Below are 23,732 nucleotides of genomic sequence, written 5' to 3'. Positions count from 1 at the left end.
TTGAAAGTTTTTATCATGGATGGATGTTGAATTTTGTCAAAAACCTTTTTTTGCATCTATTGAGATGATCATATGATTCTTATTCTTCATTTTGTTAATATGATGTACTGCAGTGATTAATTTGCAAACATTGAAACATTCTTTCATCCCTTAAATAAATCGCATTTGATCATGGTATATGATCCTTTTAACATATTAGTTGGATTTGGTTTGCTTATATTTTGTTGAGGTTTTTTGCTGTCTGTTCATCAGTGATACTGATCTGTAATTTTCTTTTTTTATGACATCTTTGGTTTTGGTATCAATGAATTCTGATCTCAGAGAGTAAGTTTAGAAGTGTTCCTTCCTCTGCAATTTTTTGGATTTGAGAAGAACAATAATTTTTTTAACTCTTCTCTAAATGTTTGGTAGAATTCACCTTGAAGTCATCTGGTCCTGGACTTTTGTTTGTTGAGAGTTTTAAAATTACTGATTCAATTTCATTACTGTTTCTTCCTGTCTTCCTTGGGAGACTGTACATTTCTAGGAATTTGTTCATTTCGCCTAGGTTTTTCATTTTATTGGAATTTAGTTATTGTAGTAATCTCTTATGATTCTGCTAACTAAAAATTGGCCCTTGCCATCTGCCCCCACAGGGGTTAGATCATATTGGCACTTGCCATCTACCTCTGCTTAGATTAAATCACAAGCCACTGTAGCTGCTGACTCAACACACCCTGAAAGGAGTTCAGGGTGGAGATCAGGAATGAGGCATCTGTTCTGTGGGAAAACTGGGGGAATAGGCCTTCAGATAGTTAGATGTTTTCAGAAGAAGATTTTATGATCCCAATACTTGAGTCTCCTCACATCTAGAAAATCACTAAAATCATTAATGGTGACATCTGCTCCTCTTGACTAGCAGCAGGCCTCTGCCTAAAGTTATGTTTCCTTCAGCAAAAATAAGCAGCTTTGTGCATATTCTCTTATTTCCTTTCTTAAACAAAAGATACGATGATGTTTGCACTGTTTTTCACTTTGTAGTATATCCTGGAATTAATTCCAGATCAGTTCAGATACATCATCCCCATTTTGTTTTATCAGTGCACACACTTCATGGCCTGTACAAATAATGCTGTGTTGAAAAACTGTAAGCAGTTTTGGAGGTGATACTTTTTAGGGTAAATTTCCAGAGATGGGGTTACTATGTTGAAGGGTAAATCCATATGTAGTTGTGTTAAATACCGTCAAATTCCACTCCATTTCACATTTCCATCAGCAGTATTTAAGAATGACTCCCCACAGCCTTGCCAGATGAATATGTTCCCCAGCACATGAAATTCTACCAGTCTAAGGGACAAATCACACCACAGTGCATTTTTTTTAAGTGAAGTTCTATTATTCTGAGTGAAGATCCTTGTATATTAAGAATAAAATTAAGGGCCATGTATGTACAATGTGATGTGCTTGATTATTAACTGTTTTCAAATGGCAATTCAGTTAACTCAGTATGATTATTAAAATGCCCACTTTTACACCCAGTAATTTAAAATTTGCACATGTACTTAGGAGGCATTTTGGACTTTTAATTCTGTTCCACTGGGAGAAGTTTACTTTATTTTATTTTCCTTCTGTCTATCTCTCAGTAACTACCAAGTGTTCAAATATAGGCTTTGAATTCTGTTTGAGAAGTAGTGGAACTAATTTCTTCCATTCCCCTACACTTTCTCAAAGCTTTCTTTTTTTCATTTATTTTATTTATGTATTTCATTTACTCTTACATGTCTACTTTCATGTCTTCTTGAATACTCTTTAGTGGGATTTTATTTTTTTCTAAGTTGTAGTAGGATATACATAAGATAAAATTGTCTGTTTCAACCATTTTTTCTCTCTTTTCTTGTTTTTATGTGATACTTAAGAAAATCTTACTATTTAGTCATTTCTATGTTTAAAGTGGCATTAAGAACTCACACAGTGTTGTGCAACTATCACCATTATCCATCTCTAAAAATGTTTTATCATCCTAAGTAGAAAGTATGTGCCCACTAAACAAACACTCAAAGTTACCCCCTACATCTCTATAGTTGTTGTAGTTAGGTTTATTGGAAACATTTCTGCACTTTGCCGTTTCTCTTACTGGTTAAGTTTTTGCAAAAGTTGTGGTTATAGTATTCCAGGCTGTTTACCGTAGAGGTTGCAGTAGGATGCTGTTAGGCAAGTATTCCAATTACAGAAACCTGGTTGAGGTAAAAACAATTTAACAACAACAAAAAAAACCCAAATGCACTTTTTATTTTAGAATTAGTAGGATTTCAGCCCAAAAGAGAGATTCAGGAAGCACTTTGTACTCCACTAGTGTACAAAATGGAGGAAAGTTATAAATGCAAAACACGCAAGGCCATCGTTACATAAACTATTTGTCAAGAATTATAATTAGAACTAGCAAGAAATAAGCATGTTTGATAAGCAAGATTTTTTGAGATTTGAAACCTTTGTATAATTATGAGGGGGACCTTGCAATCATAAAGATGCAACTGGAAGATATTATCCCAAATATGTTTGGTGGTGTTCTTGGAATTAATACAGTTCAGAGAAAGTGTAAGCTCTCATGGTGCAGAGACATGTCTGAGACCAGATTCTCAAGGCTACCTGACTCATTTTGTGTGTGTAAACTGTAATTACTCCATTATAATATCCATCTGTCATCAGTGCATTGGTTAATTTCTCAAGAGGCTATGATTTAAATTACTTGACTGATTTCTAAAAAGATTGAAGTTTTGCTTCTTAGCCAGTTGCTGCAGAAGTTGTTTAGTGTTCCATTCTAGTTAGTACAGAGGTTGTGTTTCTTAGGCTGATTGCTTCAGAATTAGATCTTAGTCTTCCTGGGCCAATTGTTGCAAAGATTGTGTTTATGTCTCTAGCTCTTCCTGCAGAGGTTGAGGTTTGGTTCCTACCTACCTGCTGTAGAAGTTGTCATCAATTTTCCTGAGGATCACTGCAGAGTTTTCTGGGTCAATTGCTGCAAATGCTGTCATTAAACCTTAAAGTTTGTGGTCAAAGTGATTGTTGTTAGGCCTCCTATCTAGTTTATTCAGGGGTTATGGCTCACTCACAGCCACTGTACCAAAAATTTTTGGTTAGTTTTCCCGGGTAGATGGTCATATATTTGGTCTGCCCTCTTTGGCAGGTTGTTATGGCAATTTCTTGGTTTGATTATGTTTATATTCAATGGATATATAGTACAGAAGTTGCAGTTAGACTTCCTGTTTTTTTTTTTTTTAAATCTAGGTTTTATTATTCAGGTGTGGTTTGACCAACAGATCAGGAGATAACTGCCATTCAGGAGATAGTTTATTACAGTTCCAGAGAACAAGATCCACCCCATGCCTTAAGGAGGAGCTACTGGATACACATCATGCCTTAAACACCAGGGCTAGAATGTGAGCAAGAGCTTTTATTCTGTGGTTTTTATTCTGAGCTTTTATTCTGCAGGAAGAATAAGACAAGACAGAGTAATTGGCTGGAGTATAGTATTTTTCTTGAGTTGTCTGGTACTTAGCCCTGGGGTGATTAGGGCAGGGAGATATTAGCCTGAGTGTTAGAACTTGATAAAGGAGGTGATTGGGATATGGGCTTCAGATTGATTGGTTTCCATAAGGAAGATTTGTCCCTGGTCAGTGTGTTTGCTATCACTAGGCGGAAGCTAACTTTGGGAAGGGCAATCCCTTCCAGTCTTAGAAAGATCCTAAGATATCAAAGCATATGAGAATACAAAGAAATGCTTAATAAAATTGGCCCTGTGATAGTTTTACATCATATAAAGAATTTTTAGGGTATTGATATTATGTTCAGTGGTAAAGTTTTTGGCTGGGGTATATCATCTGAGGTGATACTCTCTTCAGTGGTAGTGGTGTCTGGGTTGTGGGAGTAGGTTCATTTTTAAGATACAAGGAGAAAAATCAAAAGGTAAATAAATAAATTATATATTAATATGTAATTTTGATATATATGTTGTATATAAACGTATAATAAATTTTATGTAACTAAATTAAAAAGATCCATAATTTCATAAAATTGGAAATCTTATATACTGAAATTTATGTAGTAAATATTTATAATAAATATATATACACAAATTCTTACATATGAAAATAGTTTATTTAAGGAAAGGTTACTTTTGTGTTTCTATGGCTTAAGTTCTACATTAACATTTACTTACACATATTATATGATAAAACTCCATTGACTTAATTAAGACGAGAGCTCTAATGCTTAGACTCATAGAGCACTGAACTTGGCTAATTTAGCCCTACAACCAAAGACTTCATTGACTTGCTAATCACCAATCAAACTAGTAAGTAAGGAAAAAACCTTTAGTAACTGACTAAATTTAGATGGTATTACCATAGAATAATGCTGGGCTCCAACAAACTCAGAGGGGGTCAATTTGTCAAAATGTGTAAGAATTATAAATATATGTTCACTTAACAAAAGTTCCCCTTTTAAAATTTCATTTTACGCTTTTAGCAAACTGAACTCAAGATTTTGACTTTTCTGTCTCTAGCTGATTGAAGGAAAAAGGGGATAGGAGAGAAGAATCCATTTGCCTGCCTCTGAACAGTGGTGTTTCTATAGAATGGCAAAATTAGCCCAAATCCTTAATATTAGCAACAGTTACATCAAGCACATGCCGGGAGTCAAGGGTACCCTGCCAAGCTACCACTGATGTTTGATAGAACCAGTGTAAGTCTGAAGGTAAACCATCCTGTTTGTTGCACCTATTGTTTTATATGTGTACTTTATTATTACATATGTATGCTTTATTATTACTCATGTGTAAGAATCAGAAGATGAAATCAATGAAAAGAGCTTGTTACTACTCATGGTTACCAAGAGGAGGGGCACATCATGCCATGCAGGATCACATATGGAGATATTAGGGTCAATCAAGAAACAGAAGGACTTAAGGGAAAATATAGGAGAAACCTTTTACTGAATGGGAATTCCTGTTAAGAAGTAGGTGAAGTGGGAAAAAAAGATTTAGGATTAGTTAGATTGAATAATTTCACCAGGTCTTGGAGCATAGGAACTATTTCTAGTTGTCTAGTAGATGGAAGTGGACAGTTATAGAGTAGCCTGACCCTGAAAAACTGAGTGGCTAGATATATCCTTTAGAATGGTTGGTTTCATTTGAAATGTGTGTTCCCAGGGGAGCTATTTGCTGTCTCTAGGAATTAGCTAACCATGAGAGAAGCAGTTCTTTCTGTGCTAGCTAGGCCCCAAGATGTCAAAACATCAGAACAAAATGACATGCTTAAAACACTGCAGTGATACACTGTGTTAATTACTACAAGTTCCTTTGTAGTTGATGACTCTGCTGTGGTCAACTTTAGAGATTGTAGTTGGTCCTCCTAGGCTTCTTGATATATAGATTGTGACTACCTTTCCTGGATTGATGCTGCACAATTTATGATTTGGTTAGTTCAGCTGGTTACTCTAGAGGGGTCTTCCTTCCTCCCTCCTTCTCTCTCTCTCTCTCTCCCCCTCCCCCTTCCTCCCTTCCTCCCTTCCTTCCTCCCTTCCTCCCTCCCTCTCTTTCTTTCTTTTTCCTTCTTTCTTTCTTTCTTTTCTTCCTTCCTTCCTTCCTTTCTTTCTTTTCTTTTCTTTCATCTTTCTTTCTCTCCCTCTCCTCCCCTCTCTCCCTCTCCCCCCCTCTCTCCCTCTCCCCCTCTCTCCTTCTCCTCCCTCCTTCTGTCTCTCCCTCTCTCCCTCTTCTTCTCCCTCTCTCTCTCTCTCTCTTTCTCTTTCTTTATTTCTTTCTCTTGCTTGCTTGCTTGCTTGCTTGCTTGCTTGCTTGCTTGCTATTGAAGCAGATTGCTGCAGAGGCTTTTGTTTGGGTCCTTGGCTAGTTGACACAAATGTTGCAGTTTGACTCCTGGGCTTTTTACTGCAGAGATTGGTGTCAGTTATTTTAGGGGGTAAATGCTACTGATTTACATTAGACTTCTTGGGTAGATTGCTGGAGAATTTGTATCTTGGCCTCAAAGCTGGTATCTGCAGACTTGCATGTTTGCTTTTTCTGGATGATATTCATAGAGTTGTGATTAAGCCTCCTGCTAGTTGCTACAGTTTGTCCTTGGTATTTACTACCAGCAGGATAAGGGCTACTGTAGTGACCACAACAAGGAGGTTTTCTATCCCATTGCTTGACCTGCAATGCCCTAAATGATGAAGACAGTATCACTTCCATCTTCTTTATAGTCTCTCTGTTCTCATCTCTATTTCCTATTTCCTTCCTTACTCTTCCTTAAACATTTCCAGGACACTTCACCCTCTGAACTTTTGTAAATTATTTTCCTTATCTGTTATGTTCTTCCCCAAGTATCTATATAAATCATCTACTCCAGATCTTTGCCAAAATGTGTTAAGGACTGAAAAGTCATCATCTGACTTCTCTGCTTAGATTTATAACCTTTCTATAGCATATTCCTTATCTCCACTCCATGATCTTTCTTAATTTATTTCTTCATTTTATGGAGTGTATGTTTGTTTGCTTACATGTTTGTTTAATGGAGGTACTGTGGATTGAACCCAGGACTTTGTTCATGCTAAGCAGATGCTCTATCCCTGAGTTATACCCTCCCCCACCTATGTATTCATCTTTATTGTCTGTTTTGCTCCTCATAATCAAAGCTCCCTTATAGATAGATTTTTTATCTATCTTGTTTACCACTATTATGTCACTGCCTAAAACAGAACCTGACATTCTAGTAGGGGTTTGTAATCAAATCTGAAAAGAATGTAAGTTATAAAAGAACATAGCATAACTATGCTATGAGTATTACTTTTATAAATTCCTGGAAAATGGCTAGTTTATAAAATATATTAAAAAACTGCAAAAAAAAAACTAAGAAAATACACAATTCAATTGGAAATAGACAAATAACATGACTAGTTTTGACAAAAAAGGAAACATCAATGACCTTTAATTATAGGGAGATGTTCAATTTCACTCTTCCTAAGAAAAATGCAAAAGAACACTAAGATATGAATTCTTGTTTATCAGATTGGCGAAAACTAAAAGCTTGACTGTTGACAAAGCTGTCACAAACAAGACTGCATGAATGACCCTATAGAGGACAAATTGGCAATATATACCAAAAATTACCTAGCTTTAAGTAAGAATAATGATCTTAAAAAATAATTAATTCAAATTATCTCTATAAATATTAACTTTTATGACACTTATCTTACTTCACTATTACTATGCCTTTGCACCATCTCTTCTCTTCATCAGAAATGTCTTCCTACAATAATCTTTTTAATTATAGTTGCAACCTGTTCCCTCAGATCACTCATACTTTATTCTGTCTTTTCCACAGTTAGTGTCCATATAACACACACACACTTAAACATATATTAACATTGATGTGTCAATAACAAGTGTGAATATACATAACATTTAAATATAAAAATACATGTAAGTAAAAAAGTATACAAATAAACTTACATAGTATATAGAAAAGTGAATGGTATACATTATAATAATGTATACCTAGGTTTTCTTCTTAAAATTTAATGTAAAAATACACTATATTACATGTATGTTTTATTCATTTGTTTTGTCACCTCATTTGGAATATTGCTCCAAGAAGCAGGGATATTTTTAATTAAATGCACTGCTGTGATGTTAATAGCATTGAGGAGCTGTTGGGCTGAACCTGACTGGCATATAAAACCTATACTCACCCAACTTCAAGACCAAAGGAAGAGCCTGGAGTCAGCAACAGGGACACAAATTATTCATGAGTGGGGGATATTACATATGTGAAGTGAGGACCTGGACTGAATCCTCACAGTGTGCAGGGGATGGTGGGTAGGACATGGTGGCAGCCCTCACTACTCAGGGAATTGACATCAGGTTGGCTCATTGGATACCAGGAAATCCAGCAGAGAAGCACATCCCTCACTGACCCTTTGATATGCTATCATTGTGGATTTGCTATAATCTAAAGCTAGAACAATTATTAATGGGTCCAGGGGCAAGTATGTAAGAAGGTTAGTCATGTGAGTAAGTACAGATGAAGCAGGGGTTGTGCAGAGAACAAGAGAACAGTCATCCTGGAAAGCCTGACCATATAGGAACCTATATGCATGTCTTCGTCTTCCTATCTCCTAGGCTCTCCTCATTTCCAAAAACACTTTGAATCCCCAGTCAGATACTTCACAAAGAGTACCATACGCAAAACGGACCATGCCCTGTGAAAGTAGATAGGTATGAAAGGACCAGCTTTAGGTCTCTTTTTGGTGGCAGTATGAAGGCACAATCCAGCCACTGAGACCCTCTTTGGCCTATTATTTAGAACCTAACTGAAACCAGATTCATGTTTTTAGTGGTGACAATGTTAGCTGCTTCTGTGCTGCTCCATGTTACCACCAATAAGAAGTTCAGCTTCTGACTTGTTAAAGCAGTTAGATGGAGTACAGGGTCTCTAAAACTCTAGACAGTATTTGAGGGAGGGATTAAAACTTCAGCAATCCTCCAACATATGCATTTAGGTCTATGGACCAGGCTGCCATATAGGGGATGTCTACTTTTTAGGGGGGACCTAGGAATATTGTGGTGGTACTAAGGGATTTTGGGGTGAAATTTGGGACTATCTTGGGGGGAAAACCCTTTTGAAATATGTTCTAGGGATATTTGGGGAGAGGTCCTTGGTTTTCACATTTCAATATCACACAATATTTGGGGTCTCCCCCAAAGGGACATACATTTGGGTAGAATTTGTGGTTTCTGGTCGAGGCAGGATTTTAGGAAGGTTTATTTTATTAGGATCATAGTGAAAATGTTTTAAAACTTACCAAAATGGACTTTGTGACCCAGGTTCCATGATAGGCTTCTTCTGGTATTTGGAGACCTAGAACAATGAAATTGGATACATGGGAACCCATTTCTTTTTGGTAAGACCAATCTTCAATTCAGGATAAGATGGATGCTGGAGTCCATTCCACTAGTATCTTGTTGATTAGCACGGTACCATTATGCCTTCATTGGCTAACCGTATTCACCATTCATAAGGTGATGGCACCCTACTTGTCAGGGGAAGAGAAAGAAGGGTTATGCTGAAGGGTCAGAGATATTATTGCATCAAAATATATGAACCAGTTGTTCATGATGGAGAGTAGGGTCCCAATTTAGAGAGCCTTTTTTAGATGTCTGTACATATGTCATGAAGAGTATAGCCTTTGCTTGTTCATATAAATAAACAACATATTTATTCCCCTAACAGATTATAGTTTTAAGCCTTGCGTTTAGTGAAGAGTGGATACTTCTGTATATAAGAAGTAAAAAGCCTAATGGTTCAGTACAATCAATTACCTACAAAGGCTCTAAATTACAAGTCCAGCTTTGTTTTTTGTAATGTGTGTAATCTTGGATATGGGGATGATGATAAGAAAAATAACATACACATTCACTTTACAATGTGGAGAAGTTAACCCTAGAACATAAGTCTTTATCAGATATCATAATTTCAACAAGTTTAATAGTACTTCAAATACTAACATTAATTATGTATCACTTACTGTGCGTCACACACTATTTTAAACACTTTATTTATATATACTCACTTAAACTCTACCATGAGGTTTAGTTACTATTATATTCTCATTTTATGGATGAGAAACTGAGGCCCAGAGAGGTTAGGCAATTGTTCCCAGGTCACACAGCTAATAATTATGGACAGAAATTACCATGAAGATCCAAGACACTTCTTGGGTCATATTTGTGATGAGACATGAAAGAACCTCTATTTCTTCCCCAGGAAGGAAAGCTAATAAGTAATGTCAGAAAATGATGGACTAAGGGCCTCTAAAAATTCTGTCCATTACAAAACTACAAAGTTGTCAGAATCTACTTGTTCAGATCTTGGGAAACTGACAAATTTTTGCATCACGTAGGGAAGTATTTATTTGTCGAAATAACTCAATCTTGGTAAAAGCAGTTAACTTTGTAGACTTTAAATTGTCCTAATCCCATCCTCCTTTTTCCAATGTCATGATACATTTGAAAAATAATAGCCTGCATTCCTTTTGCATTCAGGCAGCCACCAGAGGGAGAAGGTTAAAGCCAGAGCTCTTTTAGAACTTCACCCCAAAAGATTTTTCTGAGATGTTCATTGGGAGCCTCCACTTGCAATGCTGTCTATATTTTACCTGATTTGGAGTTTGTACAGTGCAGAAAGAAAATGTGAAGAAGTAATGGCAAGAAACATCCCCAATTTGATATAAAACAAACATACATACGTATGTACGTACATACATACATACATGCATACATACATCCATCTAATCTATCTATCATCTATCTATCTAATCGTCTATATTAAACCATCTAAACACATTGAAACCAGGATAAACAAAGAGATCCATACCAAGACATGTTATCATCACTCTATTAAAAATCAAAAACAAAGGAAGAATTGTGAAACTAATGTAAAGTAATCCATAACATACAAAATATTCTAAATTAGACTAACAAACTGATTTCTCATCTGAAACCACATAGTCAGAAGGCAATTGAATGACATATTTAAAGTGCTAAGAGAAAAAAAAAAAACAGTTAACCAAAAATTTTAAATCCAGCAAAACTACTTTTTGAAAGTGAAAACAAAATTAGGACAATCCCAGATAAACAAACAAACAAAGAAAAAAACAGAATTCATTGTTACAATATCTGAATTATAACATGCAGTAATTCCTAGAGGGGGTCCTTCAGACTAAAATGAAAGAATATTTTACATTAATGCAAATCCATAGAGAGAAAGAACATCAGTAAAAGTAACTATTTAGGCAAATACAAAAGATAATTCAAATGTATTTTTTGTTTGAATGATTGTAGGCTGAATAATCACTCTAAAATATGCCTATATTTTAATCTCCAGGAGCCCTGAATGTTACTTTTCATGTAGCAAAGGGAACTTTGCACATATGATTAAATTAAGAGTCTCCAGGTGGGAAATTATGTTGGGTTATCTGAGTAGGTCAGGTATAATGAAAATGTTTCTTAAAAGAGGAATGCAGGAGATATCAGAGTCAGAGGAGAAGGCAGTGTGATAACAAAAGTAGACAAGAAATATATTTGACACCATAGGGGACTCCTAGCCAAGGAATACTGGCAGCGACTAAGCAGAAGAGTGCAAGGAAATATATTATCCCAGCAGAACCCCATTTGGAGCCAGTCCTGCCAACATCTTGATTTTAGACCAGTAAAATGGATTTGTGATTTCTGATATTCAGAGCTGTAAAAGAATAATTTCTAATGTTTTAAACTACTGAATTTGTGGAAGTGTGTTATAGCATTAATAGAAAATTAATGTAGTTACTTTTTTCTCTTATCTGATTTAAACAACTCTGTAGAGAAATAATTGTAAATCTGTGCTGATGGAAACAAGGTATAAAGATGAAATTTGTGATAATAACAACACATAAAAAAGGGGAAGCAAAGTTTCCACATATTTTTGTAATTGAACTGGTATTAATGTGAACTAGATTGTTATAAAGAAAACTCTCAGTTGTAATTTCCAGAGCAAGCACTAAGGATCCTGTAAAATATATAGTAAAAGAAATAACAGTGTAATTAAAATGTTACACTAGAACATGTTCAGTGAAAACACAGGTCATCAGAATGAAGTTTTTAAAAGCATGACCAAACTACATGCTGTCCACAGGAGACAAATTTTAGAATCAAAAAGATTTTAAGTAAAAAGATGCAAAAAAAGAAAAATTTCAAGCAAAAAATAACCAAAAAACAGCTGTTGGGGCTATAGTAATAGCAGACAAAACAGACTTTAAGTAAAAAAATTTTACAAGAACTAAAGACATTATATATTGATAAAAGGGATGGTCAATTTGTCAAAATGTATGAGAATTATAACCATATGTTCACCTAACAAAAGTTCAAAACACTTGAATCAAAAACCGCCAAAATTTAAGACAGAGATAAGCAGTTTGACAATAAAGGATAGAAGAACACAAAATCACCGAGGAAAGGGAAAACCTAGACAACACTATAAACCAAGTGGACCTAACAGACATGAAAAGGGCACTCCACCCTAAAAGAGCAAAATGAACATTTCTCTCAAGTACACTAAGAATATTCTCCAGGACAGACTTTATCTTAGGCCACAAACTGAGTCTCAGACATACAGAAAATCAAGTATGTTCTCTGATCACAAAGGAGAAAAACTAGAAAGTAATAATGAAAGGAAAGTTTGGAAATTTGTAATTATATGGAAATTAAGCAACACATTTCCAAGTAACCAATTAGTCAAAGAATAATTCACAAGAGAAATTAGAAAACACTCTGAAGTGAGTGAAAATGAATACACAATACACCAAAACATAGGATGCAGCAAAAGCACAACTCAAAGGGAATGTGTGAGTGTAAAAGCCTACATAAAAAGGAAGAAAAAAATTCAAGTCAGTAGGTGAATAGTTTGTCTTGAAAAACTAGAAAAAAATAACTCCAAAGCAAAAAGAAAGAGGAAAGTAATAAAAGTTAGTGTGAAAATAAATAAAACAATATAAATAGAAAAAGAATAGGAAAAAAAACAATGAAAATCAAAAGCTGATTCTTTGACAAGATTAACAATACTGAAAAACCTTAGGCAAACTGAACAAAGAGAGAAGACTCAATTACCAAAACCAGAATGAATCACACGACATTATTATTAACTCTACAAAAATAGAGGATTGTAAGGAATTACTATGGACGAGCATATATGCCGGTAGAATTCTTAACCTAGATGAAATAGTCAAATTACTAGAAAAACACAGTGACTGAAACCAATTAAAAAAAAAAAAATCCAGAAAATCTGAAACACATGAAACAAACAAAAAAAGAGAGATTGAATTAGTAATCAAAGTTTATACAAGTAGAAGCAAGGGACCAAATCTTTATTTTGATGAACTCTGAAGAATATTTTCCTGAGGATGCCAATGGCAATATATAAAAGACAGGGCCTAGCATCTGGTAAGAATCAGTTAATATGATCTTTTATCATTGTGGGACACAAGTGCATTGGGTGCTTTCTGTGTATCCTGAGAATTTTTAAATGGTCGTGTGTGTGGTGATCTGGTATTCTTTCTTATTTCATGAGAAAGAATTTGTAAGATTAGTGTTCTGCTTTTCTAGTATTCTTCTGTGAGAATATTTTAAGGCCTTATTTTGAAATAAGGCTCCAAGTTGGGGGTTTCTTTACTGCCTGGACATATGTTTGTTGTAGCTCAGTATTATAGCTCAGTGTTATAGCTCAGTTGTGACAGCAACCTGGATCTGGGCAAGAGACCAAGCAGCTCTCAGAGGGTTGAACTCAAGGTTATTACACCAGCAGGCCCAGAGGAGTAAACATTCCAAGTTCTGGACCCTGTCTATAGTTTTACACAGACTTTTACAGGCTACCAGTCTAGACTTTGCAACATTTTGGAACATCATATGCAAATAAGGTATAACAAAGCTGACTAATTAGAAACAAGCTTTGTAGAAATGGATGAATCAGGAGTGAGAGAAATGGACCAATTAGGAGTGAGCTCTGGGAACCAATAGACTCTTAGGGGTAAGTTCCACTTTCCTAGCAGTAAGCCATTTCAGAGTTTAAAAAGCAAAATAACAACACTGGGCCAGGGAACCGAATGGTGCTGGCAGAAGGGTGGTGGCCTTGCCTGGGGGTCCTGCTGGTCTTTTTCATGGGGTTTCCCGCCTCATTCCCCACTTTGATGCCCTTAAACATCTGATGTGAGCATCAACCTTAGAGTGGTGTCCCTTATTCATAACTGGGTTTTTCCTGGTCCAGAGGCCTTTACTGAGTGAGTAGTAGCTGTAGCCTTAGTGACTCTATTCGTAAGCTAATGAAATGGGTAATGAGGTTAAGGATACAGGGACCAAACAGCAGTGCTGGAAGGATCATAGGGAGGGGGCTTGCTGGGGGAGGCGCCAGGAGGCCCAAATCCAGAGGTTATCCCCCTGTGCCCAGGAATTTGCCAACTCGCGGTTCCTGCGTTCAGCTCAATCTCGTAGTTGTTGCATCATATTTCTGATGATCCTGATTGATTTACATAGAAACAGCATTCCTCATTTAGGAAGAGACAGAGTCCCCCCTTTTTGGCGGTGAGCAAGTCTAAACCCTTCATGTTCTGTAGGACTATTACCATTAGGGATTCTAACTGGTTTAGTAGAGTCATTCAGGACTCAGCCACTTGTTTTAAGTCTTCAGTGACCTCAGTGGATAACTGCTGGTAATAGTAGGATGATGAGGCTGTTCCTCCCATTGCTGTGCCCACTCCAGTTGCTATTCCCAGCCCAGTGAGTAGTGGTATCAGTTGGATGGCCCATTTTGATTATGTGCCATCAGGGGTAGGGACGTCTCTGGTTATTAGGCATTATGTCCATCTGAGGGGTAAGGAAGGCCAGTGTGCATGTACCTGTCCAACTGGCTGGCAGGCACCGGTAGGCGTGCGTCCTGCATACAAAAAGGTTCCTGGGCTCGGTGTGCACCAGGGCTTGGCAGGCATACAACCGTAAACAGTTGTGCAGTTATGGGCTTGAGCACACTGGGCAGTGGCCAGACTTCCTACAGAATCTTTTGTCCCCAGGTTGTGGATGCAGTCAGGAGCTGCGTGGGCCAGCTGTACATTAACTGACTTGGGGCTTACATCTGCAGGGTCTGGGGACCACCCAGGGCAGCCATTAAACTTGGTTAGATCTGAGAGGCCTATTAGGCTGGCTACATGCTGAGGGGCTGGCACACAGGCAGAGCCAGCAATCACTTGCTGGTTGTGGGTTAGTAGCATTAAGAAGGTGATGGACCTTGCTTCATAATGGACTTAATTGGGGGTCCTGGTTATAAGGCATGGGCCAAGGTCTATTTCTTTTTTCCAGTCCTTACCAGGTGTATAGAAGGACCCTCAGCGTGTCGGCCTGGGGGTGTTTTCCTGGGGAGAAGGTCCCTGCCAAATGCAGATCGGTGAATGGGTCCCATTGGAACCCCTGCCACTGAGAAAGATATGCTTGCAGTTACTTTTACAAACAGCAGAAGGGTTTGGGGTTTCATTTTATTATTTTTTTTTTAAAAGGAAGGTATGGTTACTATAGCAGACACAGAATGACCATTAGGCTTCCTACTGTAAAGAGACAGAGTACAGCCAGTATTAGCTTCTGGCCTGTGTTCCAATCCTGGGGTGCAGTGGCCATAGGTCCTACAGCTAGCAATACAGCAACAATACTCAGTACTAAAAGTCAGAGCGGCAGTTCATTTTATGTCCTGATAGGTGGTTCCTTGAGCTTCTGCTGTGCGTTGACTAGCCTGCTTCCAAGCGTGGCTAGAGGAAGGCTGGGTGCTCTCTGGCAGGTGAGGAGGGCATCTCTGGTCCTGATTTCAAGTGGCTCCTCAAGGTCTGGGCTGATTCTCCAGATATCCTCATCTTGAGGTGGTGCTTTTCTCTTTAGTCTGGTGTGATGAATCCACGGGGTGATACCTGTCTCTTTAAGAGCTGTCAGGATGGTTGGTATAACTGAGTATGGGACTATCCAACTGGGTTCGAGGGGCTCCTTTTCCCAATCTTTAACCTAGACTTGATCTCCAGGCTCATTGTGTGTAACATTGTTCTCAACGAGGCTGGGATCCTGTCAGTTACCCACCTATGGACTTTCCACATAGTTTTTTCAAGGCCCTGCATCTGCTTATGAAGTTCTAAGCTTTCCACCTCTCTAAATTTTTCTCCTATTAACATTGGGGGGGGGGTTCCCATATAGGATTTCAAGAGGGGAGATTCCCATCTTGGACCGAGCGGCACAGCATACCCACCGGAGAGCCAGGGGCAGAGTGTCAGTCCAAGATAGTAGAGTTTCTCAATGGAGCTTTATCATCTCCGGCTTTAGGGTCTGGCCCATGCGCGCTATCCTCCCTGAACTCCAGGGTCCGTAGGCCACATGTAGATTCCAGCAGGTGTTTAGTGTTTTTGCCACTTGTACTATTTCCACCATGAATGTGGGTCCATTATCTGACCCTGTGGTCTGTGGCATCCCGAATCTGGGAATAATGTCTCTGAGTAAGGCCTTTCTTACTTGTCTTGTTTCCTCAGTCCGTGTTGGGTATGCTTCTGCCCATCCTGAAAAGGTGCAAAGACTTGTATCCTCTGCTGGGCCCCATTTCTGCAAAACCCATTTCTAAAGGAGCCTGGCCACAGCACTGGATTCCTCTTGGTCCAGTTGATCCATGTTGTGCATTGTTCTGGGCACACATGAGGCAGCGCTCTGAGACTGAGTCACAGAGGGACGGAAGTTGAGGGATCAGAGAGTACCATTCCAGCAGGGCCTCTAGGGCAGTCTTTCCCAGGTGGGTGAGCTCATGTTGCTGAAGGACCACCTAGCAGGCTAATTGTTCAGGTATATATATCCGTTCATCAGGCATCACCCATCATCTTTCCTTTCCACTGGTTCCTCCTTCAGTTTTGGCCCATGAGTTTTCCTTGTGGCTGTATGTCGGAGATGTTGGCAGCAGTTTGGGTGCTAGTCGAACCTTTGGGATGGCCCTAAGATCTCTGGCATAGCCCAATTCACTTGCTGCTTTGTGCACAGCCTGATCTGCTAGTTGGTTTCTTCTGTTTATGGGGTTATTTCCTTTTTTGGTGTCCTTTATAGTGAATGATTGACATCTCCGTGGACTCCCAAATTGCCTCTCACAGAATTCCATGGGGGAGCTCTCTGGGTTTGGGATATAACTTAAAAGAAATTGCAGGAATGTAAATAAAGCTTCACTCTTGTCATTGAATTTTTGTATTGGAATTTCTTTTCATAATATCTGTACTATAATGGAATTATTCCATTTTTAAGTAGAGTAGTATTTTAAGATTTCTCAGTTTAAATGTCTAATAGAGTAAATATTGACAGCTGTGCATCACATTAAAAAAAAACACCTCTTTTTAAGACCAGAATTTTTTCAGAATTGCTACAAACAAGAAATACAGTAGTAAAGTATATAGTTGAAACATCAGAGGATTAAAAGTATTGTATAGAGAGGCAAGAATGAAAAATAAGATAAAGAAGAATTGAATGTGCCATGGAAGGTGGTTTGCAGTGTGGTAAAGGAAGTTTTCATTGGAAAACTGGTATTTCCACAGAGAATTAAGGATGATATAGAAGAAGAGGTAGAAATCTCAGGGAAGAATATACCAGGTGAAGGTAACAGCCTGAGCAAAACCCTGAAGTTGGAATATGCCTGCCTGTGTTTAAGGAACAGAGATAGATTATGGTAACAGAGTAGGTTGTAGGAGTAATAGGGGCCAACTCATTTTACCCTTAGTGAAAATGGGAATCAGTATAGAATTTTGAGCAGAAGAACATTAACTGTCTTGGGCTTTCAGAGGATCCTGTTATTTTTGTAAATCAGAAGTCTTTGGGGTTTTTTTTCTGGGTGAATGCACCAGAAGTGTGCATTTCTTTTAAAAGAAACACTGGATTTTGGGTAGACAACAGATATTTGATTCCTTGTCTCCTGTTACACCATTGTTTTCTTTTTCTACTCATTCCCTGCTCCAACCCATGTGGCATCTGTCACAGACTGCAGAGCCTCCTGAATTCACAGCTTAGGTCTTGTCCATCATTACATAAATCAGTTCTCAGAATAGCTCTGTAAAGTTTATTGGGAGAATATATGAATGACAGTTCTGTTCATTCATTTGTACCCAGAAATTGAAGTCTGATACAGCTGTGCAGCTGTGAGCCAAATAAATCCACATATCCAGGTGATAAGCCATCAGAACCATGTGAGCCCTGACACAGAACAGGTCTATAATGATGACTTCTTCCAAACTTGGATGGTATGGCCAATGCCTTGGACAATGTGGATGTCCGTAAGCTTGGGGCATGGGTAAGGATGAAGGCAGAGTCGTGTGTGTATTTTGAGGAGTGTGTGTCACTGTGTTGTATTCTGATGTTATTTTCCCCACCCTTCATCCCCTCTCCCCACTATCTTCTTACAGGCATGTACGTGGACCACCGCTTTGTATACTACTGTAAGCCACTGTTGGAGTCAGGCACACTGGGTACCAAGGGTAATGTGGAAGTGGTTATCCCTTTCCTGACAGTCATACAGCTCCAGACAGGACCCTCCAGAAAAGTCCATCCCTATCTGTATATTGAATAATTTCCCCAGTGTCATTGAGCATGCTTTGCAGGTGATCAGCCTTAGAGGGAGAAAGGTGGCGTAGACAGGCACTGGGCAGTGTCTCAGCAAACAAGCCCTTGTTATTCACATGATGCAAACCTCAACATATGTAACATATGTCCTTTCTTCAAACCTCTTTTCCACACTTTAAACCCAGGAGCCTAAGCTTTTCAACATGATTCATTTTTTTTAACTTGAAATTTTTTTTTATTTTGGAAGCAAGTATTGTTTAGAATGTATAAAATATTTTATGTAATACATATACATCTGTAAAGTGAGAATATGTTTATGCAGAGTATACTTTATTTTCTTGAACAACATTAACTTCTCAATATCATTTCTGCTAGTTATTTAAATACCTCAAATATTAAGTCCATATTTAGGACTAATTTTCTATTTGTTTTAGCCATAATAAATTTAATGGGTAGTTTGTTGGGATAATTCTATTTATATCATGCACATACATACAGGGCAGCATACCTATTATCTAGATTGGTAATGTAAAAGCAACCCATTAACTGGCACTTATTCCAGTCCCCTTTCAACCCATCTTTATTATCAGAAGAATTCTTAATGCAGTCTTTCGGGCCATGTTTAGGAGTTACAGTGGTAGGAAGGAAATGAGAAAAAGAAACGGTTTAGACTATCAATTTTCCTTCCAGAAGGAATGAATTTATACTTGTGAATTCAGTATAGTATGTGTCTCTCTCCCAGTCCATGTCTTCCATGTTCATGTGTATTCATTTGTGTGTGTATATGTAGAGAAAGAGATGTGTAGATGTATGTCTGTGTATGTATTCATTACTATATATGTGTATGTTATTATATATTAAAAAGTTATATTCAGCTATAGTTTCATTCCTCTGGTACTCTCTGCCCAACATGCAGAAGGGCCAAATGCTTTTAAAACAAATAAACAAATAAAGTGACCCTTGGATTTAACCTCTTTATGTTTCTGATTCCTCATATGTAAGAGGAATCCTCATATGTAAGCCTCAAGCCTTTTGTAAATAAAGCATTTACCTCATAATATGTCCATGTCACTGTTCAAATAAAATTTAAATATATACATGTTTGCTCATTCCTTCTTATCAACCCAATGAGGTATAGATATTACTGATACAGCATGTGTTTTTGAAATGAGGATACAGAGGTAAAGTTATACCTGAAGGTCACAAAACTGTGGCAAGGCTAAACTTGAAACTTCAGCATTAATATGTCCCAAATCAGTTCACCAATGACTTTATTTATTGACCTATTAATTCTCAGAGGGCAAAGCCTGTCATAGAACCTGCAGAGAGATCATTCATTGTTTTATTGTTGGTGTGAACTTTTTTTTTAATTGAGGGATGTCACTTAGGGTAAGGTGTACATCTTAATAATAACTTTTCCATGAAACTACACTTGTGTAGTAGCCTCTGCCCAGAACAAGATTGTTGGGTTTTAAACCAAAGTCATAGGGGCTTGTTAAGTTTGACTGGTCACATTTGCAGGATTTTCTTCCTCTCTTCTTCTACAGCTGCCACGCTCTTCCTGTGTTCACTGGTTGTCTGTCTGATGTTGACCGAAACCAATTTTGTTTCCCATTACCTAATGTAATGTGTATTTGCTATGTCTGCAGTGGGCTTGGGATGAGTTTGAAGGACTCTTCAAGCAGCCTGCAGAAAATGTCAACTAGCATGTCACATGAGTAATACTCTCCAAATGCTCAGTCACCCTACCTCTGCGTGTCAGTCAAGGCATTCTGTAACCACTATTAATGCCTAGGACCTGGCCTAGTTTTTGGATAAATTAATGACTGCTTGAGCCTTATGCTTTTAGTGGTCAGGACTAGGTGTCCATGGACTCACTCTTGAGAACACAGTGTAATTCTGACTTTGTGACCTCTGTAATTGTTGAAACAGACTCCAAGTTTGTGGAGCGAAAACTGCAGCTAGCAGGTACCCAACCCCTGGAGGTGCTAGAGGCCATGCAGCACACGGCTTGGTGTTGCAGTGGCCACAGACTTGGGCTGAGTTTGTGAACTGGGCTTACCACCACTGGCATACTCAGTATTCGAAAATTAGACAACTGATGCACAACTTTCCTCCCAACCAGGTATTAAACACTTGTTGGATCCATTTTTCAGAATAGGTTTACAGTAAACAGGTTAGTATGGGATTTTAACATGATTCATTCCAGTTAATCTAGCTGTGTGGCAGGCACACCAAGACCTGGAGATCTCATAAAATGATTAAGCAAGTGATTTTTCAAGTCAAATACCTGTTTCTTTTTGTCCTCTCCTCCCCTAGTCAGTGTTCTTTTAAGGAAGATACTTAGTATATATCCACCTTAGGTTTAGGAAGAGTCATACCCAATTATCAGTCACGGCTATGGAGATTATAGAAGAGAAATTTGGGAGTTAAGAGCATAAGATTTAGGTAGGTTCAAGCCCCAACTGCTTTTGATTTTCAGAAAGTCATGTATTTCGTCTCTGCACCTCCATATCCTCATCTAAGAAGTAGAAATAATGATGACCTATTTCATGAGAGTTTTGTGAGGATTAACCGATAATTATTAAGTTAATAAGGTAAGTTAGTACAATGCCTGGAAATCTATAAAAGGTTCATAAACAGCTCTGCATCTAGTCAAAGTGAGTGGACAGGGATGAAGAGTTGAGACTTCTGGGCCTGAGGTGAGGAATTGTAATTCTCAGAGAGATTTCCTTTCTCATACCCTGCTCCCGAAAACCTTTTTATTTCACTGGCTTACAAGCTCAGGAGCTCCTTTCTGGTGTGGGCCTAAACACTGTCCACATCCATTCATCTTTGATGTTGACAATGTAAGTCTACTTTCCCGTGTCTCCTGGGGTTGAGTGGAAAGTGAGTGGATGGATGAGAAAGAGGCTGAGGCTCCCTAGGTGAGGACTGATGTACTTACTCCTCCATACCTTGCCTTCTCTTAGCCCTTGCATCTGGGCTACATGACAGCTGCTGCCAACCTCTTTGCCCAGGCCTATGGGCTGATGGGCTTTCAAGACTGAACTGCTGAGGTTATACTCAGTCTCTGCAGGTCCCCAAGTTCACACCTAAATTTGGCATCTAGATCCATGTGTCTGACCAGGAGCTGCAGACTAGTTCCTCTATGGGTGAGGGTGCCTTTACAGTTGGCCTGGAGTCACCACCCCTATTATTTCTCCATCTGTCCAAGCCTCTGCAGTAGTTTTTTGCCACTGGCTTTGTTCTTGAGACCTCAGGTCTGAGGTTTATCCACACTGTCCTTTGGTCCTTCCTTCCTCCAATTTAAAGTAAGGATGGTTGCTTGAGGTAAATTCTTTCATGCTTTCTGCTCTACCTTTCCACCTTCCTTCATTTTCACAATATCTCTCCTTTTAAAATTCTTTGTCTGCCTGAATATAGCTGCCTCATCCTGGACTTATGCTTTTACCTCAGACTGTGGCCTGGGATATAACATGTATTTAATGCCAACATAACTTCCCTTTCTACAGATGATAACCACCTACAGGAGCTCAAGACCATGCTTCCCAGCCTGGAGAACCTACATGGGTTCAAGATGTACCCCATCAACTTTTAGAAGGTGCTGTGAGAGGGACTCTTAGCAGGCTGGGAGGATGTGCTGGGCTATCCTAAGCTTTTGTGGGGATTATAGGCCTACCACCTGGCCCAGTTATCTTTTCTGGTCTGGCAGACTCTTTGGCTGGTCTGGCAGGTAATTAATGGGAATGTTCCTGAGTGCCCAGGAACTAGGAAAACTTTTATTCCTTTAACCCTGTCTCCCTTACTCTTTTTCCATCTCCACTCATGACACGATGATGACAGCAACTTTCATATGTATTTCATTGTGGCTGTATCCAACCTCCAGGCGGAGAGCTATAACATTCTCCCTGCAGATTGCCATAAGGTAATAATAGTCTTGAGCTTAGCTTTCACCCTTTCTCAAGTTTGAATCTCTCACATTTGATCTCTTTTGGAGACCATGAACTTGTCTAACAGCTACCTGTCCTGGTCATCTTCTGTCTCACAGACCAAGCTGATTGCAGGGAAGATCATCCCAGCCATTGCCACAACCAGAACAGCTATAGTTGACCTTGTATGTCTGGAACTATACAACGTGGTGCAGGGATATCAACAGCTTGAATCTTATAAGAACACCTTTATCAACTTGGCCCTGCCCTTTTTCAGTTTGTCTGTGATCCCGTTACCCCACCTTATCACCAGGTAGGGTCTTGCTTGTGTAGAAACCTTTGGTGTTTACCTGTCAGTGACTGAATCTGTGTGTGTGTGGGTAGGGTGTGGGTGTGTCTTATCTCTGTAGACTGGATCTCATTTTCATACCAGGTGAGGCTTTCTTTTATTGAAATACAAAATACGTATTTTGTGTATCCTTTGTTCATTCTTTGAACCTGACTAAAATGGAAGTGTAACTGACATGTTTGAGAAATAATGTGTAGAGGATACTCTGCGGTCACTCCCATTTTACTCTTTTACACTTTGTCCCACAGTACTATAACCAAGGGTCAACATTGTGGGATCACTTTGACATAGAAGGGCTGCAACCTAATGGTGAAGAGATGACCGTCAAGCAGTTCCTTCACTACTTTAAGGTAAGACCCCTTCTTCACTCACTGGGGTGATGATAGTCCACGTGACTGATAGTCTCATCCTAGTGACACTATTGCTTCTCCTTTCCACCTTTTGCAGATAGAGCACAAATTAGAGATCACCATGCTATGCCAATGTGTATCCATGCTCTACTCCTTTTTCATTCCAGCAAGCAAGCTCAAGGAACAGTTAGACCAGCCATGAGCTGGGCCACTCGGTGGGCTGAAAGAGGTCCTTTGTTAGGTGAGAAGTTTCAGTTTCTAGTGATGCAACTCATGTTCACATTTTCCCTGCTTTTTTGCCCCCATAAGTCCTTTCCTCTCTTTCTACATTCCTGATCCTCTACTTCCTCACCCCAGGATGGCAGAAATCATGAGTCAAGTGTTGAAGAGAAAGCTGGGTTAGCACATATGAGCATTGGTGCTTGAACTGAGATGTAGCAAAGAGAGTGGCAAGGATGTTAAAGTCCCCTATGTGTGATACACTATCTACTGAGCCCTCTACACCCCTCTACCTCATTTCTGGTTAAGTCATTCTGTTTCCAGTTCCCCTATAGTTGTATGCTAGAAGCTGAGCCCAGTCACACACATAAGCCTTACATCTTTTTGAGAACCTTTCCCCCACCCTACTTTCTGCCATTTAGAGTTTGAGTTCTTAATAAACAGTTATTAATCCAGATGTGTCATGTCCTTGTTTTGTCAGGGGCCCAATGCCCTGTTATTTTTAGGAAAGAACAGTCTTCCTATAACTCTGTAGTTTGAGGAGATAATTCAGACAGCTCAAGCCCAACTCATGAGCTTGGAATTTGCCACAAACTGAAGCTTTTGAGACCAGGTTACAACCAACTATTCTAGCAAGTCATGGGTTTGCTATTTCTTCCGTCCTCTCTGCTTAGAATGAATTTTGGGCACCAATAGGCCACAGAGCCTAC

General features: G+C 38.7%; 1 pseudogene; it reads left to right on the top strand.

Annotated features, from left to right (window-relative positions):
* Positions 1 to 15,003: 15,003 nt before the first annotated feature.
* Positions 15,004 to 23,296, top strand: LOC135320381 (ubiquitin-like modifier-activating enzyme 1; annotated as a pseudogene).
* The last annotated feature ends 436 nt before the right edge of the window (positions 23,297 to 23,732 follow it).

This window comes from Camelus dromedarius, chromosome Y (genome assembly GCF_036321535.1).
Source record: "Camelus dromedarius isolate mCamDro1 chromosome Y, mCamDro1.pat, whole genome shotgun sequence".
Classification (NCBI taxonomy): Eukaryota; Metazoa; Chordata; class Mammalia; order Artiodactyla; family Camelidae; genus Camelus; species Camelus dromedarius.
Note: the sequence above shows the minus strand (reverse complement) of the source record. Positions and strands in the feature narration are given on the sequence as shown.